This window comes from Belonocnema kinseyi, chromosome 6 (genome assembly GCF_010883055.1).
Source record: "Belonocnema kinseyi isolate 2016_QV_RU_SX_M_011 chromosome 6, B_treatae_v1, whole genome shotgun sequence".
Lineage (NCBI taxonomy): Eukaryota > Metazoa > Arthropoda > Insecta > Hymenoptera > Cynipidae > Belonocnema > Belonocnema kinseyi.
The window spans coordinates 70225568-70244231 of NC_046662.1; the positions used below are offsets into that span (position 1 = coordinate 70225568).

Below are 18664 nucleotides of genomic sequence, written 5' to 3' on the forward strand. Positions count from 1 at the left end.
TTTTTTAAAAGGTTTATAATTGAAAATTCGTCTAATCAATCTTAATGCTAAATTACAATTATATTATGTAATAATAATTTAAAATTATAGAATTTCAGAAGCTTTGCTTTTTAATTTTAATCGCTTTTAATTAGAAATCATGGAATTTTAATTCCTTTTAAATGTTTAATTTTCTTAATTTTCAAAAGTCTAATCTGTAAACGTTCCTTTTTTAACATATTGAAATTGTCCTGTTTTCGAAATTTTAATATGAAACTATTCAATTTTGAGATTTTGAAATTCAAAATAAAATGGTTCATTTAAGAACCTTTTGAATTAGATATGATACAATTTCAACTTCTTTCTGACGAAGTGGCACAATTTTCAAAATTTTGGTGGGAAATTTTTCAATTTTGAAAACTTCTGATTGAAACTTTTAATTTCAAACACTTTTAAGTTCAAACTATTTAAAAAGTTTTTATTTAGAAATAATACATGTAAAATTCCGTTTCATTCCATCCAAAATATTGTCGCATTTCAAAAATGTTACTTAATGTTAAATGTTTTTATTTGGAACGCTTTTAATTCAAAATGGTGCAATATATATTTTTTAAATTTCATATGCTTTCAATTCGAAATTACTAATTATTGTTTTAAAAAATGGTTAAAACTTAATATTTAACAATATTTTAAATAATAATTTTTAAGTTGTTTATATTTTTATAACTGGTAATAAAAATCTAGAAATGTGAACGAGTGTAACCATTTACTGCTAGATAAAAATGATTTGGAATGATCAATAAAAATAAAAGATTTCAATGCTTTTAATATGCAGTCCTTTAATTATGAAGACCGAATAACTTTCAACCGACACATTTTTTCCGTCATCCGTTTAATTTTGGATTTATTCAAATTAAATATATTAAATTTAAGTTCATTAATGAATACTCTCAAAGGTTTCCAGCTCCACCTTAGACTTTGAATATCAAATTATTTTTTTAATTTAGATGCTCCAATTTGAAATTTTTTTATTCAGAAGCTGTAAAAAATCAAATGATTAAAGCTTGAAACTATTATGATTTTTAAATTTCAAGATGGATTCAGGGGGGCGTTAAACACCGCCTAAACAAAATTTGTCAGGGGTCAGTCCCTCCAATGCAAAATAATTTTTATCACCGGTTATTTGATCCGGAACCTCAATAATTTATCACTTTCAAACGTCGCAAGTTTTACACTATTTTATACGGAAACTTTGCTCGCTCGTAAACTTTAAAAATACTAAATAATGTTGTCAGCCAAAATTTATAATGCAATTTTGAAACTTGAAGTTGTTAAATTATTAAATAAGAAACTCTTTTGTTGAATATTGAAGTTGATTCAAATAAAACTTTCCTGAGTGCTTTTACTTGACTTTCAGAGTGAAATTTTCTTCTTTTGTTTTCTCGTTCAGCGAATTTGCTAAGTAGTCATGAAGACTTTTATAAATGTATGCTTGTTCGATTTGGGTGTTAATTAAAACGAGTATCATGGAAGAATCTGGAGAAAAGGATACCAAGGGTCATTCGTGATTTTAAGGAGGTCGATAAAAGTTCACCCCTCGACCTATTTTTTCCAGACTTTTTGAAAGGGGGATTGCACCACGTATTTCGATCACGTGACCTAACCTCATCAGACGGAAGATGGTTCACTGGGCCATAGGCGCGGCTTTGGAACCTTAATGTCCCCGAATGTCATTGTACTCATTAAGAAACAATGTCCGCACTCCAACGCATGCACGCAGAAATTTTTCCGTCTCATACTGTTACATGCGAGTGCATTTGCACTCTCTTTTTAATTTATTCTCATCATATGCTTTCAGTTTGATGCATTTTTTGTATTCTGACTTCATTCTTTATTTATGTAGTAATAGAGGGTTCAGTTCTGCCTAATGAAATATTAATGAGCGTTTTCCTGTTTTGAACATGTGCTCAGATAGAATATTTTCGACTCAAACAGAATTCATAATAATGGCACATTATCATATCGCGTATAATAATCAGACATATATGTACTTGTATCTATGTACATTAGAACATTTTAAACATTTATTTAACTTGAAATAATTTTAAAAAATTTATTTTTAATTTTTATAAAATTATTACTGATATAAATTTAAAACCCTGCAATTTAAAATGTTTTTAATTTTCCAATTATATCACAAATGCTAAAAAAAAAACAAATTTCAATATTCCCCGACATTCCCTGACCAATTTTTCATTTTCTCTGACCTTAATCAATTTTTCTGTTCGTTATAAAAAACAAAGTTACACCTAGAAGATCAATAATGTTGAAGCAAAAGAAAGTTTCTTTCTAAATTACGAAAGACGAATTTCCAACAAAATACATAAGGTTTCAACTAAAACATTGAATCTTTAATTTTAAAAAATTATTTTGAACAAGAAAATGCATTTTCAGCAAAATAATTTAATTTTCGAACAAAGGGATGAATTTTCTACCAAAAATGGACTAATTTTTAACAAAATACATGCATTTTCAATAAAATATGCAGTCGAATTTTCAACTAAAAAAGATAAATTTTCAAAAAGAAAATGGAATAGTTAAATTTTTATTTAAAACAATTTAAATTTAAAGTAATATAATTTTAAACTGAAAAGATGAATCTTTAACAACAATATAAATTTTACTAAAAAAACCACTTTTTACTAAAACAGACGGAATTTTGAATAAAAAAAGAAGAATTTTCAACAAAATATTTCAATCCTTAACCAAAACAGATCAATTCTGAATAAAACAGAAGTATTTTTAACCAAAAAATTTAATTAATTTTTTTTATTCAAATAATATAAATTTTCAACTAATGAGTGGAATTTTCAACCAAGAAAGATCTTTCGGTCAGTAAAGAGAAACATGTAATCAAAAATGTTCAATTTTCATGCCAAAAAATGAATTTTCTTCAAACCAGTTGAATTTTCAAACCGAAAATATGAACTTTCAACAACAAATTTAATTTGGAATCAAATAGTCGAGATTTCAAAAAGAAAAAAAAACAAAAACACATTTCTAACAAGACAAGTACATATATTCAATGAAAGAGAATGATTTTTTAACGAAATTATTGCATTTTCATCAAAGAAAAAAATGTTAAGTATAACATGAATTCTCAACAAAAAAATTATAAAATTATACAATTATTGTAAAATGAAGTTTCCATATTAACACAAGTTCTTTTCTAAATCTAATTTCATTAAAGTTCCATTTTTATTCAATTAAAAGAATTTATATGTATGTTCATTCTTTAAGTTTATAAAATCTTAGTTTTTTCCAGGGGTTCAGAAATCTCAAGGTATTTTACAGGGTGGGAGGGGGATGGAAAATTCCGGAAAAATGTATGAAAAATTCATGACTCTTTCAGGTTTAGATTTCTTTCAATTCAAAGTTTTTCAAGTGCAAAAGCTTTTCATTAAATATTTTCATTCCATTCTGCGATTCTTTCGATTTGAAAATTGGACAATTTAAAAAAAATCTAATTTTGATATCGCGCTTTTTAATAATAATTTAAATCTACAGCTATATATATCCCATTACTTCATTGAAATTCAACAAATAAAGTGCAATGGGACTAACAACATTAAATACAAAACAATTTCTTGAATTCGAAAAGTTACCATTTTTTAATTTCGTTCCATAATTAAAGATAAATTAATTATGATTCACCACATGACACTTTTGAATGATTTATGGCATATTGGACACTAGAGGACTATTTGTCTATGTAATTAGTGATTATTTTACATTAGCATCAAACGATTGATTTATGTAATTACTAATTAGCAATCCAGCATGAAACTATGTTTTTTTTCCTCGGTCATCCAAAGTCTAGTCATTAGGGTAAGAAATGTCCTATTTTATAGCTACCTACTTTGCTCCATAAATCGAGACAGTACATGTCATTATTCAAGAGTTCGCAAGTTTTTAGTTAATTTCTATGATTCAAGCAATGACTATTAATTATACCCACTTGGGGAAGACGTTCGTTTACAAGCGAAAGTTCTCTACGCGAAAGTTAATTGTAAACCGGTCATCATATACGCATGTATTAGGCACAAGGTTTATTGGGGAATGAAAAAAAAACTATAGTTGGGAAAGTTTTACTCTTTACTTGATTATTTATTTATTTAGCCGGTATTCGACTAAATCATGGATAACATTATTCAATTGTTGCTACAGAGACAATATAATCAATGTTACTGCAAAACTTCATTTTAAAAATTCCTGATTTAAAAAAAATTCTATTCCTATAACATTTCTGATATAGAATCTTTTACGAACCAATTAAAATAATTAAAAATTTATTTTATTCTTTAAACCAAAAAAGATCGATTTTTAAAAAAATAGTTTAATTTTCAACTAAAAGAGAGCAATTTTCCGCCAAGGAAATGAATTTCCCCAAATTTTCAACTAAAATAATCAACCTGCTACGAGAAAATTAATTTTTAACAAAATAGCTCAATTTTTAACAGAAAACGCAAAATTTCCAACTAAAAAGACGAATTTTCTACAAAAAGTAGAATTTTTAACCTGCAAACATTTATTTTCAGTTTAATTATATACTAATAATAATATATAATGTATAGTACATATAATTTAATAAATAATATTTTAATTTTGAACTGAAGCAATTAATTTTAAACTAAAATGATGAATCTTTAACAACAACATAAGTGTACTTTTAACAAAGTATTTCAATTTTCAGCCAATAAGTTGAATTTTCCAACCAAAAATACGAATTTTCAACAAATAAACATTTTTCAGTCAAGAGAGGAAAAAAAGTTCATCCAAATTGTTAAATTTTTAAGCCTAAAGACGAATTTTTTATAAAATAGATGAATTTTAATCCTGAAGGTATGAATTTTCAACCGAAAAGTTTATTTTCAGCTTAATAGTTCGATTCTTAACCAAAAAACGAGGAAATTTCAACGAAAGAGATGATCTTTAACCAAAAAATTAATCTTTTACAAAGTGGTTCCACTTTTACGCGAGTAGTTGAATAGGCATTTAGAAAAAATACATTTTTAACTAAAATGATGAATCTCCAACAAACAAATGATTTTTAAACAAAGTGGTAGAATCTTCAATGAAGTAAATGAATGTTTAACAAAAAAATATTTGTATCTGAAATAAAAAAAAGAGTTGAATTCAATAAAAAAGACGAATTTTCAAATAAAATAGTTAAATCCTGAAACAAAGAAGATTAATTTTCAACCAAACAGTTGCATTTTGAACCAAAACGTATCACACTTCTACTGAAAGAGATGAATTTTTAAACCGAAAAGAAAAGATTTTTCCAAAAAATAATTGAAGTTTCGACCGTAAAATATTTCAGTAGAATTTTCAAATAAATAATAAAATTTTTAAATAAAAATATAATCGTCAGGGAGAAAAAATAATAAGGAATAGAAACAGAAAATACAAGGCAAATAAATTACTAAAAAGAATATTATTTTAGGGTGGCCGCAAACTTTGTTTTTAAAATTTAATCACTTTTTCCTAGTCAATTTTTTATTTTCAATTATCACAATTTCAATCGTGTAAAATTTTTAACATATAATCTTTTATAAGCGCAATAGAAAAATTGCAAATTAGAACTTTCCTGATTTCCAGCTTTTCCTCAACCTACATCCACTCTGTATAATATTTTCTAAGTTTAAAGTTAAGCTTTATAGTAATTAAACATAATATTGATAAATTTTAGAGTTTTTTTCTTAAAATTGTATTAAAAGAGTTCTTTAAAAATAATTTATAAAGTGTCTTCTTCGAAAAAAGTTGGAGGAACTTTTATATTAATTTACCGATTTTTCAAAACGCAAGGCGAAAATATAATAATTTTTTATTTAAAAGAAATATAATTTTACTGAGAGATGAAATATAAGCTGATTTAATTATCAAAGAAGTTTGGAACTGCATGTGTAAACAGAATAGTGTGAAATACTGAAGTGTCGGGTAATGACGAGATGTAATTACGAGTGCGAGGAAGACGATGAATGCTCATTAAGCATCGTTTAAACTAAACTTTACGAGCTTACCCACGTCTTCTTGAGAGAAAATCGTGAAAGGTAGCTTTTCACAAGTTAAAAAAAATCGGTCAGGAACCATAAAGAGAATTGGACTATAAAGTTCTTCATTATTCTTAATTCGCATGACAGGTTCTTGGAACGACTATATAAGATATAGTTATATGAATGAGAAACTGTACAGAAAGATAATAATCATTTTTAAAAGATTAAACTGAGACAAGAGAAGACCTAAGATAAACATAAACATTTAAACAGAAATATAACGGTATATTTTTCAGTTTTAAAGAATTAACATAAAATTTATTCTGTGAAAGAAAGTTTGGTTTTATTAAAAAAAAACGACTTGAATATTTTCTTATCTAAGACACAGTTCATTGAAGCAGCAAAATTGACTTTAACAAAGAGAGCTTTTTCTCGGACGTAGGAATAGTTTTGGTAGAATCACAATACTGAGTTTTTAAAGCAAGATTTTATCATGAAATTTTGTAAGAAGAATGTTTTGAAATTAAATTCTATTTCAAAAAAATCAAAGTTTCAAGACAAGTCTAGGTCACGGTGTCAGAATGATTCTTTTGTTCATTTGTTCGCCAAAAAATTTTATTTATTTATTACATCGAATTTTCAAAATATGAAAAGAAGGTTTTCAGGAAAACTTCATCTTTTTATCTTTTCCCACATTTTTAGGAAATTTCTTCTAAAAAAACAAAGGCACCTTATCAGTTTATGATGGGCGAAACCATTTTTGAGGCCGGGATTTTTTTTATATACTTCTTTATGAACTTTCCTATATGTGTAAACTTCCATGTAAACATTTTTGTTACCTTTCGTTGTTTCAGAAAAAATGAAAAAATTCTACTTTTCAAGAGAAAAAAAACGTATTAAATATGAAATAGTGGTACATGTTATCATCTAACTCTAAACAAATGTACGTGTTGGTTCTGAGAAAATCCATTTTTCTAAACTTTTTTAGTTAATTGATAGAGCAAGAATTCCAACCTTAAAAAAACTGCATTTTTAAATAATAAGGTCAATTTTCGAAATTTCGTAGATAATATTTGAATGATTATAACAAATAAAAAATTAAAATTTTCATCAAACTGCGAAATACGTAGTTTTTATTTTCCCAATAGTATTGTATATCCAAATACCAAAAAATTCAGACAGACACCCTGAGCTCAACCCCTCTGCCTGAATTGAAAAGGAAATTGTTTTTAATTATTTTTCAACAATTTTAAGAGAGTTTTACGTGACTGGAATATGCAAGAATGTAAATATACGATACTGTAAAATATCAAAATAATAACAATATAATGAATATGAAAAGTTAGGAAAGGTAATGGATGTAGCAGTCTTTCAAGGTCATATGGATTTGCTTTTTGTATCGATAAACTTTCATAAACTTTCAAGGGCGATACTATATTATAAAATATCATTAATTTTTCAAATGCTCAATGATTTACTGCATTACAAAAACTCAGGGAAAGGTTTGATTAATTCTACAAAATATTTGGTTGGTCCAACGTCATTTTTTGGTTGCTTTAACCAGATCTTTTCGTTTATTAAATATGTAATTGATTCAACCAAAAATTTGTTCGAATGAATTAAACATTTTGCCAAATAAACCAAAATTGATTGCATTTAACCAAATTTTCATGTATATATGCAAGAAAAAAGTTTTTTTCGAGAGTATTTTTTTCTAAGGGTACCGTAAGTCATAATGTTTAAATAAATACTCAAAAGGATTTAATTTAATTTTGTTACGAAAAAAAACAGTTTTAGACAAAAAATAAACGAATTTTTAATCAAACAGTTGAATTTTCAACAAAGAAAGATAAATTTTCAAACAAAAAATACAAAAGTTAAATTTTGAGTAAAAAAATTAAATTTCAACAAAAAACGAATGTTTGAAATATTATAATTTTCAAATAAGATCATGAATTTTCCAACAACAATTACGAATTTTCACCAAATAAAGATTTGTCAGTGAAGAAAAAAAAGTTCATCCAAATTGTTTAACTTTCAAACCAAAAGTAAAATAAGTGGATTTTCAATCCGAAAAGATGAGTTTCCAACAAAAAAGTTAATTTTCAACCAAACAATTACGTTTTCAATGAAAAAATTACATTTCAAATAAACAAGATTTTTTTTTCGACTAAAAAAGACGAATTTTAAACTTACAATAAAGCAGATCAATTTTCACCTAAAAATTGAAAATGTACATTTTCAGTTGAAAAAAAATTAATTCTGAACCAAAAAAACGACTACATTTTTAACAAAATATTTCAATTTTCCAGCAAAGATATGAATTTACAACTACATAGAATTAGCTTAAATAAAAAAAAACTTTCTATTGAAGGGGTGATTTTTTAACTAAAATTATAAATCTTCAAGAACAAAATTAATTTTTTAACAAAGTGGCTCAAACCTCCACAAAGCAGTTTATTTTTTAACAAAACCACATGAATTTACAACAAATAATGTAATGTCAGATATTGCAACCAAATATCATGAAATTTCGAATAAAACAGATGAATTTTTATATAAAAAACACAAATTAAAAAAAAAAAGTTAAATTTTCAATCAAGAAAGATTTCAGTTGAATTATCAACCCAAAAGATACGAATTTCCAAACAAATAATAAATTTTTTTACTAAAAACATAATGTTTCCCTGAAAAATGTTGTATTTTCAAATTTATTAACACTAAGAGTCATTTAAAGATCATCTATAAAAATTCCCTGAATTTCTTTCTCTTACCAATAAAATTCCCCGACTTTTCTCTGATTGCCAAGTTTTCTGATTTCCACGTTTCGAAAGGCTACTTTGGCTATTCATAATCACGCGACTTTTCTCGACATTCTAGACCACTCAATGCATGCAACAGAAGTATTAGTGGCGACCAGATTATGACTGGGAGAGTCATAAATTCCATTTTGAATTGTTTTTACTTTAGGGAATGATGTTTTGCCAGAGTTTCCAGATTTAGACGAAAAGGAAAGAGAAGGAAATTAAAGAAAAGGGATAGATTTCGCGAAATGTACGCGTACCTGGGTTTTGTCTGGCTGATATGCGAGCTAGCCTCCGGGTGGCTTTAGACGACGGCTCTAAATCGGGATGCGGCAGGGGCAGGGTCAGGAGGTGGTGGTTGGAAGGCGATGGAGGTGGAGGATCGCGTGCCGAACATAAGTAGGTCGAAGCGCGGAGCGGAACAGAGCGGAATTACAGTCGAAGTACGAAACGACGAATTCTGTCTTATCCTACCCGGTTATTCAAGAAGTATGTATCTTTCAGTTTCAAACTTCCTCTTAATACACGCCTAATTCACTTGTTTACGTGCAAAAATAAATAGCACTTTACCAACTTCAAAGAATTTGAAATTTCAGTTTGAGATCAAATAAAAAAGAAAGTGTGTCCTTCATTAGGCCTGAGGGCTAATCCCAACGGGGGAAAAAGTTTTTTCTGGACAAATCAGTCTAAACTTCTCAATTTTGATCCGATTTTAGCGTTTGTTTTTTAAATCAAATTGAACTAAATTTCAATGAGATTAATTTTTTTTTATTTTTATATCAGGGGTCGTCCACATCTTACTAACGCTTTTTCTGGGAATTTCTGTACCCCCCCCCCCCCCGCACATTAATAAAGTTAGTATTTTTTCTATATAAACAGAAATATTACATTTCTGCGGATTAGATTATTGTAACACTTATCTCAGATAATAAAAAAATTCTTCCACAGATATTTTCTAGTATCGTTCACAGAAACCCATCGTTATTTTATTAAAAAAATCACAACTTTTAATGATGCTAATTTGGCATTCTTTGACTGTTTTAGAATGGCCAAAGAACTAAGTCAAACGACAAAAAACGACATATTTTGAATTTATTGTATAATTTATTGAATAATTTATAATTTATTGAATAATAATTGCATAATTGCATAATTTATTGAAAAAATAATGTCATAAAAGAAACTTTTTTACGTTAAAAAAAGTAGTGTTTTTTCCGATCGAAAAGAACTAATTTGATGAAAAACACGTAGAAATAAATTGTAAATAAGTAAGTGCCCCATTAACCAAATAAAAAAAAAACATCTTAATTTTTGTTACTATTATAAAAAATAATTTGATCAAATTACGTTTTTAAAAATATGATTTCATAAACATAAAAATACAAAATTCGGAATACTTCTTTAACAAGTAGGAACATTAAAAAAAATTTTAAACATTAAAAATTCGTAATCCCTTGGCGACGGCCAAAAGTGCTGTCTAATCTTTTTTATACCACGTGTTATTTTGCTACTTAATTAAATAAAATTTATAAACAAATTCATATTTTTCTCAATTTTCAACCGGCAGATATCATTTTTAAGTTATTTTATAAACAATTTGACTAAGAAATTCGCGATATCGTCATTTTTTAAGAGTCAGCATCTGTTTCTTTAAACAATATAAATTTTACTGTCTATATTGGCCTTAGCTGGAGTGCTTGCGCATGTCGGTCTTTCAATTTTTACTCTATACTTGTATTTTTTATAAAATTAATTTAAAAAAATAGAAAATATTTTTGAAGATAATTGAAAAAATCTGTATTTGTTTGTACAACGTATTTAAATAAATAAATAAAATGTCGCCTGACAAAGTTTCCTATAAATAAGGTATTTTCTGCGTTAATGGCAGTCGATTTCGTAACAAAAAACAAACTCCATTTGTTGACAAGTAGTCGAGTTGTGAACTTGTTTATAAAATAAACAATTATTTTTGGATTATTAAGTATCATAAACGAAGGATTTTTCCAAATATTTTAAAATCGATTCCGCTGAAAAAATGAAATCTGCCATTGGAAAAATGACGGAAATCTTTATTTGTTTATCAAATTCATTTAATCAATCAACATTTGTTATCAGATATGAAAAATTTTATATATTATTTATTGCCTACAAAAATTATATTTGCCAAAAAAATTAAATATTATTTTGTATTAAAAAAATGGTAACTAAATATTGCTTGTCCGTGTATCCCGAATAAAAAAACTACAAAATAGTCTCCAAGTATTTTCACTCATAAAGTAGCACTTTCACTCAATGATTCCTTGATATAATAATTAATCAATTTTTTTCAACTTTATAATCTGTTGAATATTATATGTGAGGCTTCTCATTACAGATTTCATAATTTTGTACACAAATATAATAAGTATTCGCAAAAAAACTTTACTGAACAATCTCGATTTTTTGTTAATATAATATTTTCCACTTTTCTATTCGTTCTCGACTATGTGACTGATATGTCCATTTTTAGATTATAAGTTATCAACACGCTCAGTAAAGTACTGTTAGTACTGACAAATCTGCAAAGATTGCGTTCCGGCACGTGCGTATATGTAACGAAAACAATTGAATTACTTAGTGCACAGGTGGACACACTAGTGTACACCTATTTCCGGTTACGAGAGACAACGTTCTCAAACTCTTTTTCCTCGTCAAAAATTCGAATTGGACCGTGTGAAATTATAATTGCAGTCATTATAAAGTCATAATTTTGTTTAATTTGCCGTAATTTAGCCTTCATTTAAGATAGCAAGAACATCAAAAATGCAGAATTAAAGCAAGAAGTATAAAAAAATAATGTTCTTTACAAAGTTTTATAAATATTTTGTTTAATTTTTGTATTTGCACAATGTAAACAGGGTGTTTACTGAATATTTTTATGCTCTGATATCTTTACATTAAATTATTCATATAAAAAGTAGATTTTATTTTTATCTTAAATAAAAAAATTTAAATAGAGACACTAAACTATGATTCGTTCCAAGCTGCAGGGGTTTGCTTATGAATATTTTAAGAGTTCTTTTAATTGAGGACATAATTTTTTTATTAATTTCTTTGAAGGAATATTTTTATTCAAATTCTTGTTATAAAGAATGTTTTAAATATTAGCAACCTTAGAAATTTTGAAACATGTAATAATCTAAATAGATTGGTTTTTTGGTTGAAATGCATATTTTGGTTTTTAAATCATATACCAGAGCTGAAAATTCAATTGTTTTGTTAAAAATCCATTATTTTTCCATTTTTTTTGAAACCTTATCATTTTTTGTTAAAATTTATCTTAAGAGTTAAAAATTGAACTATTTTGGTTAAAAATTTATCTTTCTTGATTGAAAATTAACATTCCAGCTAAATTTTTTTTTTTTGTTGGAACAAATTCATTTTTCTTTATTGAAAATTTATCTTTGTTGGAATCTTTGTCTAATGTTCATATTTGCTTCAAATTCAACTATTTTTCTAAAGTCGTCTTGTTGAAAATGCAGATTTTTAGTTTGAAAATTAAGCTGTTTGGTTAAAAACTCAACGATTTTGTTAAAAATTGAATTATTTTGTTGAAAATTTAAATATATTGTTATTTATCTTTTTTGGTTATAATTTCGCGTAAAAACATAAAATAAACATGAAAACTGTGTTCAGTAGATGCACAAATAAAATGAATATAAAATAAAGTTTCAATTTTCTGTACAGATTTGGTTGTCATGACATTTTTTATTTGTTATATACATATTTTTGGTATTTTAGTTGGTGAAAATTATTTATAAATAGAATTACTAAAAATAAATAACCAAATATATATTAATAAAAAATTAGAACTTTCATGCCAACTACATATATGCAGATGTTTAAGACATCGAAATTGTATTATATATTCCCCATATATTTGAAAAATTTTTAGAATCAAGAAATAAAGTAAGCCGCCTTTTATTAGATAGACGTAACCTACAAGGTTATTAAAAAAATGTTACTGATCTATATTCATAATTTCGAAATAGTTATATCACATAAAGCATATTTAAAAATATCATTACTCAAAAAAACATTCCACAAAATTATGAAAAGGTTCAAATTAAACATATTATTCTGAACCGTTATACAATTTTTGCATTCTTGTAATATATAATACCAACTTACTTACTCTAAAACTACCTTTTAGTTTAATTTTAGTCCATGAATGAAAAATAAAATTTTTTTTGTCGTTGAAGAATAATAAATCAGTTGGTGTAAGAGGTCATGGACTGACCTCTTTAATTTAAGATTAATTTAAGAATGAGTGTGAGGAAGTATCATAGAATCGACTACTTAATACTTGTTGCAACCGAACATTAACGGTATGAACTAACCGTCACGCACTATCGACAAACCGTGAATCGATTGAATGCATTTCCATTATCAAACCATCTATTATTTCTTCCTGGAAACTTCACTCTCTTGCAATAATAATCGTTAAAATTATCATTTTATCAGACCCTATCAATATAATTTTCAAAATAATCTACCTGTGAAACCTGTATTATTTAAAACTAGAATTTTATTTCAGTAATTTAAACGACACTGATGTATTTTGTTTCATTATCGAAAAAAAACACTTGTAATAAATAAAACTTTATTGGTCTGTGATCTAATGACAGAAAGTAGAATTTTGATAATAAAAGTGCTATTTATTAGTTTTAGTGTACAGCATGAAGCTGTCACCATAAATATTTTAAATGCATATTAAACTTTCTCACTCCTCAATACAATATTTCCTTAATATGCACATCAATCCAAAGAAGAAGAATAACCTTAACCAGTAAAAACTAACATTTACAAGCAAAAGTTATGAAAGGGAAACAGAAATTGAAACACATCGTTTCCAATAAAAATATTACGACAGTTTTCGAATTGGGATCACTAATACCAACGAAATAAAATTTCTGACACAGTAAAATTCCCGAAAAAGGAAATATTCGAAATATAAAATTCTTGAACCATAAAATTCCCGATAACAAATAATTCCGGAAATGAAATTGCCGACACAGAAAACTTTCCGAATCTAAAGGATCAAAAATTGTTTTCATAATGAATATATAATAAAATAAGAAACATGTTTATCATTTGAATTTATTCTATATTTTATTTGATTATTTATCTATTTTTAATTGTCTAACCTTGGGAATTTCCCTGTGTAAGCTATTTTATAGTGTCGGATATATTATAATTTGCGTAATTTTATTTTGAGAATTCCAAATTCGCTATTATCCAAAATTTTCGGGATTTTTCTGATTTCCGTATTATTTTATTAAGAATATTTTCTTTTTCAGGACTTTTTCAGTGCCGAGAATCTTATTTTTCTGATTTTTCATTTGTCCACTCGGATTTTATGATTTTCTTCCTATTTAAAATTTAAAAGAAATATTTCAAATTCAAACTTCTGTTGAATGATTAGTTTATTCCATGGATTTGAATTTGGAAGCTTTTACTGTGCACAATATTATAAAAATTAAATTACATTCTAATTTTCTATTTCGAATATTTTCAATAAACATAAAGAATTTACAAATCCAAAGATCTTCGGTCAAATATCTTGCTGTTTTTATTCCAATGATTTTCTAAAATTATTATTTTTTTATTTCATTCAGAAAAAAGATTCTTTGATACAAAAAAAAAAATATATTCATTGGCTCACAGTCAAAAATTTTTTTCTTTGATTCAGACATTTATTTGATTTTTTGGTTGAATGGAAACAATTATCATAAAGAAACGGCTTCTTTACTTTAAAACTAATATTTTTCTGGGCGTTAAAGGCTTTCAATTGGAAATTCAGACTCAAAATAAAACATATCAAATAAACAATATTAAGTAGTTAAATATACAGTATTTGAACATTTTTAAGTCAAATATTTATGATATTGCATAATTTGAAATTGGAAGTCATTCAAAAGGACATCTAAAGTTCCAAACTTGAAATTTGCTACGCAATATTTAACATTTTTCTTTAAAAAGCCAATAAGAAATCGGGCATAGATTAAAAATGACGCATTGCACATTACAAAGCTAAGCATTTAAATATCATTATGTTTCTAACCTTTCTCGTCGAATAATTCAGTATTAAGATACTTACAAATTTTTGTAATTAAATTCAGATATATTATATCTATTTTGTTGTTTTATAAAATTTGAAAAATCCACAAATGAACGTCCAAAAACGCTTTTCGGCTCATGACAATCAATTAGAAACTAGGAGACTTGGCAACATTTTTTAGGGTTTCATACTTATTTTATTCAAATTGTCTGATAAAGTAAAGAGAATATCACACAAGTTTTATGTTACTGGTTTTCGCTGGAAACTAGTATAAAAAAAAAGAAAGAAAAAGTGTTTTTCGTCGTAAATTGGTATTTTTTTTTTAGCAAAAATGCAACAGTTTAATTATTCATTATTCTATAACATTATCCTGATTTTCCTTTCCAATTATTTTAGACAATGCACAATATAGAGTACAAAAATTCTGCATTCATAATAATTTTATATTTTTATTTAAAAATTGGGTGAGACAAAAAAACTAATACAAACATAGCACCTGCGACGGTTCTTTATTTCATGAAATAAATTGTATGCATATTTATGAAAAAATATATCCTTATCAAATCCAAGCTAAAATCTTACTTATTAAACTATAATCTGTTCTGTTTCAAATCTACAGATGACAGAACTTGTTCTAGACTGAAAAAAGGAGACGTTAACATGCGCCCACGTAACTGGCTTCTGCCAAGGGAATTATCTAATTTTTCGTCTAACAGACACAGTAATATTTGGTTAATCCAAGGTGAGTACAGAGTTACTTCCTGTCCCTGATATAACGATTTTCACGAGATGAACTGAGTGTAAAACCCTGGGGGAAAAGCCAAGGGGTTGAGAGAGGATATAGGGGAAATAGGCGTGAAGAAGTGGGGAAGTATAAAGCTACCAAACTATGCGTTTCAAGCTCTGGCCCAACGTCATTACGTCGAGGACGCAAAAGTCGCCTAAACATAGACGGACGTCTCGTAAGCGAAGTTACGAGCAGCTTTGTGAATCTTACGCTCTCTTTAGCTACACACCAACACCCACGCAAGTGGAGTGCCGTTTCGTCCTTTCCTTCTTCCCTAAACGATTGCAAATAGAGCGCTTTGTTTTATATTTGCTGCAACAGACGGTATTTCATGTACGATGCTTTTAGCTACCTTACGTCATTTTCAAAAATATTTGAAATTATCAGGAAAATTTCAAATTAAAATTAACTTAAAAACAAAATAACTTATAAGCTTTTTATTCATTCTGCTCGGTTCATGGTTCAGGCAGGATTGCTAAGGGCCAACTTCTCCAGGTGGAAGAATGAAAAATATCATGCGCGAAGGCGATGAGCAAAATGCCCAATATCAGTGAGCAAAAGGCTTTCAATGGTGAGCAAAAAGTTCTCCAAGGTTATCAAAACATTTTGCTCGCCACTCTTACTACTAGTGTCATCTGGCGTCGTAAACGGATAATATGTTAAAATCGTGTTGGATTAGTGAGGTTATATTAGGTCTGTAGACGGTAGGAAATCATGAGTTTCGCATTTTTAAGTATTAACAGCGAGAAAGCCGCCCGTTTGGCCTCTTGAATTGAAATATACGTCATGTGTAGAAAAATGTTGGGGTGTGCCACATGCGTTAGAGGGTTGAAACTTTATGATGGGGTTTTTGGCACATAAGACTGCCATATCCAGTGAAAACGTTTTGACTTTTCAAATATTTCATTTTTCGTTTTTTTTTCGTATTTGTAAACGTCGCGAACTTACTCACATAACAGTACTGGTTCTCTACTGGCAAACTGCTAAAATACGAAAAATTCCGGAGTAAATTTAAAAAAATGATAAAAAATGATTGAACTGTTATTAGGAGGCATCTAATTTATCCACTTAACACCATGCGACTACATATCGTCTAAATACTATTTATAATTTCAAAAATGTAAATTTCACTTAAACTTTTTAGTTCATTTTAAATCCCACTATTCCTGTATACTCTAACGATAAGACAAAAAAGGCATTTAAAAAAAAAATTGATTGCGAAAAATTTTTCTTCAACTATTAAAGGTCCTGCTTAGAATGAATATATATATATTGCTTTTTCTTTTTTATCATTAATTATTTGTTATTACGTAACTTTATATATAGATGTAAAATAAATAAATTGTTAACGGGTTACACCATTAAGCCATTTCCCTTTTGGGGTAGGCGTCACTCACTCGATGGGGAAAGGAGTAATGTGGGGAAGGGATAGAAAATTTTCAGATTGATCCGGAATTCTCGTGTTCATTATGTAAATAACACGTTCGTTCCGCAACACTGCTCCGACCCAGGTGGCTGATCAATCTCTCTAGCAATCACCCCAAGTAAAGATCCTCACAAAGTCATTATGCAAGGTTCCCCACTTGGGTCCATTAGTGGCCAAGGTCTTTTGTTTCAGGCGTCTTTCACTCTACGGACACTCTTTTTATTAACTATTTGCCGCCATACTTTCCTGTCCTGGCATACTTCTCTAGTTTCTTTTAAGGCAATGCCTTTTTTCATGCAGACTCTCGTGTTTCTGTGACTTCTTATGTCTCTTCTAACTAAGGTCTCATTTACACATTCTAACCATTCTTTCCGCGGTCTACCTCTGGGCACGTTGCCATTTACTTTACCTTGATACACTTGTTTCGTTAGTCGTTCATTTGGCATTCTCTCAACATGTCCGAACCATCTTAACCGATTTCTTTCCCATGTGTCTACTAACGTCTCTTCTGCACCACATTCTTTTAGAATTATCTCGTTATTTTGTCCATCAGAGTTTTCCCGCATATTATGCGCATGAATCTATGTCAATTGCGTTAATTTTACTCTTATCCTTTTCTTGATAAGTCCATGTCTCGCTACCGTATAGTACAGTCGGTACAAGTATAGAATTATGTATTGCCATTTTCGATTTATTTGATATATTTTTACTTCTGATAAGGGGACCTGCTATACCAATAACCTTCTCACCTTCGTTTATGCGTCTATCTATGCATTAATTTTAAGGCCCATGCTCGCCATGCTTGCATCTAGTTTATCAAATATTCTTTGTAAGTCTTCGATTGACTCTGCCACAACAACCTTCTTATCATCTGCGAACGCTAACCTACGTACCCTTACTGTTTCGAGATCCACACCCTGTTCGTCGAAAATAGCCATTCTTTAACACTTGTCCATAAATAATATAAATAACCATGAAGACATAACGCATCCTTGTCTAGCTCTTTGAGTAATATCGAAACGGTCACTCAGTTTCCCATTCACTCTTACACTGGCTTTGCTACCTGTATATATTGTTTTTATAGCTTGTAGGAGCCATCCATTGACTCCATACTCTTTCAGGACTTCCCAAAGTTTACTTCTATCTACCTTGTCAAAAGCTTTTTCTAGGTCAACAAATGCACAGAAAACTTTTTTTCCTACTCTCAAACTTTTTTCTGTTATTTGCCTTTAGCTAAATATTTGATCCGTACATGACCTTCCTGGCATAAACCCACTTTGGACTTCCCAAATCTTTGCTTCTGTTATTTTCATTACCCTACGAATAAGTATTTTTCAGTAAATTCTACTCACGGTACTTAATAAGCTAATCCCTCTGTAACTATTGCAGTAGCTTTTATCTCCCGTTCTTTTGTATATTGGTACGATAATCGCTTTTTTCCAATCGCCTGGGACGTCTCCCATCTCGAAACATAAATTTATCAATTCGCACAGTCTATGTGGTATGCACGCG

The 18664-nt window shown here is 28.1% G+C and overlaps 2 protein-coding genes across 14 annotated transcripts in view; one reads left to right on the forward strand and one right to left on the reverse strand.

The window, feature by feature from the left end:
• The window catches only part of LOC117174310 (rho GTPase-activating protein 21-B-like), a 272591-nt gene that overhangs the window by 168786 nt on the left and 85141 nt on the right, over positions 1–18664 (reverse strand). The window lies entirely within an intron of this gene.
• Positions 9233–18664, forward strand: part of LOC117174315 (coiled-coil domain-containing protein 142) — a 152360-nt gene continuing 142928 nt past the window's right edge. Inside the window, exon 1 of the mRNA XM_033363316.1 lies at positions 9233–9328. The gene's annotated coding sequence lies outside the window, so the exon portion shown is untranslated. The remainder of the gene's footprint in view (positions 9329–18664) is intronic.